This window comes from Osmerus mordax, chromosome 22 (genome assembly GCF_038355195.1).
Source record: "Osmerus mordax isolate fOsmMor3 chromosome 22, fOsmMor3.pri, whole genome shotgun sequence".
In the NCBI taxonomy this organism is placed as follows: Eukaryota; Metazoa; Chordata; class Actinopteri; order Osmeriformes; family Osmeridae; genus Osmerus; species Osmerus mordax.
The window spans coordinates 9,827,702-9,830,201 of NC_090071.1; the positions used below are offsets into that span (position 1 = coordinate 9,827,702).

At 52.9% G+C, this 2,500-nt stretch overlaps 1 protein-coding gene across 1 annotated transcript in view; it reads left to right on the forward strand.

The window, feature by feature from the left end:
* nrp2a (neuropilin 2a) overlaps positions 1–2,500 on the forward strand; it is a 73,370-nt gene that overhangs the window by 39,767 nt on the left and 31,103 nt on the right. The gene's annotated exons all lie outside the window — the stretch shown is intronic.

Sequence of the window (2,500 nt, forward strand, 5' to 3'; positions counted from 1 at the left end):
CACAGGACACCAGTGGTAAACCATTGGTCTAAAATCGCTTCAAAAATCGTCTAATGACCAACCTGGACATGGTCGGTTGACTGAGTTTGTGCGATGGCCGCCGTTGGCATGACGACCCCTTGACTTGTGATCTTTCACCCCTCCTTGGGTTTAGTCATAACACACTCCCCAACACTCCCAGACCAATTAACTTCAAGGGAGGCGAGTTAGGGGAGTTAACAAGAGGAAGGAGATGGAGCTGGAGGCCCCTTCAGACCCCCGAAAGCATCCGAGGAATGCTTGTTTAATTGGAATGGGATCTGCTTCCTCTGGGGTGAGGGGGGGTGATGGAGAGGGGTTACAGACGGCGAGGAGATGAGGAAGGAGGGGCCGGGAGGGGGTTAGAGGTTTATGGGGGTCAGGGGCGAAGGTCAAAGCGGGGCGGGCTGGAATGGGACTGGGTGAAGTGTGCTTTGGAGTGGTGGTGTACGTTGTCTCTGGTGTGAAAACACGACCCACTTCTTTGGTTTAGCTGTGTTACCACGGTCCCCCAGCCCCCACCCCCCTGACACACCACGGTAACAATATTACCGTGACATTCTTAACGTTCTATCTCACACACATACCCACCAACTGAACAGGGCAGGATTTCTGTTGCCATGGTTCTGACAGTCCTCCGCTGTGCAGTGTAGGGTCTATGAGGATGTGCGTGTGTGTAGGTGTACGCTCACGGGCTGCTGGCTGGTGGGTGGTTACAGTATGATTGTGTGTAGGGGTGGTGCCTGTACGTGCTGTCTGATCTTTGGGTGTACGTGTAGTATTTTCTAGACTTTTCAAAGGAGAAAGAGACAGAGAGAGACAGAGAGAGAGAGACAGAGAGAGACAGAGAGAGACAGAGAGAGAGAGAGAGAGAGAGAGAGAGGTGTATTGGCGTGCAGACCACATGTTTTGAGGACGATGTTTCCTCTCCTTACATACTGTCCCCATCATAGTTGTTTGTTTGAACGTGTCAGGCGTGGGCCCAAATATTTCCGCAAACCTCCGTTTACGAGTTCTGGAAGGAACATGAGAGATTGCCGGGCACAAACCCCCTGGTTAGAGGGCTGTTGTTTATTTAAAATGATCTGTTGTGTACGTGTGTGTGTGTCTTTGTTTGAGCATGTGGGCATACTCCAGTGGTAAAGTGTGTGTGTGTGTTAGTCGTGTGTGTTTTTAAAGGGTGCGTCCTCAGTGATAAGATCTTAGGTTTACAAACAGCTGGCAGCTGTGTGTGAGATGAGTGTGTGATGTGTGTGTGTGAGATGAGTGTGTGATGTGTGTGTGTATCTGCCCCCCCCCCCCTCCTCCCCTGACAACATGCTGTCCGGGCTGGAGTCTCTCTGCTCCTGGACGACCCTCACCATCCTGGCTAATGACGTGTGGCTGGTTTGTGTCTCCTTACGTACCAGTGTGTGTTACGAAGGCCGTTACGTAACACACACTGGCCCCCGGGTGCTTGACTAGAAGGGGATGTGAGGGGCACTGTGTTAGGGTCACCGGGGCTCTCAAACCCCCCTCACACACACACAGAGAGATGAGCACACACACACGCATACACACGCATAAACATATGAGGTGTGCTGCCTTACCTGCATGCTCACAGGGTGTGTAAGACGCCCCTCCCCCACCTCGGCAGGGGTGCAGTACAGATGATGTAGTCAGGGATTAGGATGATCTCAGAAGGGGGTACAGTACGGATGAATCAGTCAGGGATTGTTAATATTAGCGAGGAGAGAAGTGACCTCCGACCTGGGCTTTGCCTGATCCATTTACCCTGAGCCTCCCCCCCGCACATTCCTCCTCAGGGAGAACTGGAGAGAGCTTGCCCCAAAACAACAACGCCCACACACACACACACAGTCTGAGTCACACACACACGTCCTGTAATCTCACAGTAGTGAAAGCCCCCCTTCCTATTTTTTTTTGCTTTGGCCCTACTTTACTCATGCTCACATGTGCTTAACCCCCATAACCGTCACCCCCCCTGCCCGCCCCGCCCCGCCGCCCCGCCCCCCCCTCCCCCCGACACGCACACACACACACCCCGGTCACGTGATGCTGATGCTGTTACCACGGCTACTGGGGAAGACTTGCCCCGAGCCCCCCTAAGCGCACCACTAGAGCCCACGGAGGCAGAGGCAGGAGCAGCCAATGGGGAGTCAGATCGGTCGGGTTCCGAGGTGCAGGCTTGACCGCGGTTGGCCTAGTGAGTGACCTCACCCCGCAGGGTCACGGTTAGAACACAGACCAACTGTGAACCCCAACCCAATCCCATGATGCATTTTGTAGTTCTGTGGTGCTGGGGATTTGACTGGTTATGGGTCAAAGTAGAGTCATCATGGCTCTATGATGGTCATTATGCTGTAATGTATATTCCTTCCTAATTCTCATTCAGTCACCCAAAGCACAAAAAGCTTCTGTGACACGAGAAATATCAAAACACTGACTGTACTCTGACTCACTGTGTACTCACAGAAACACA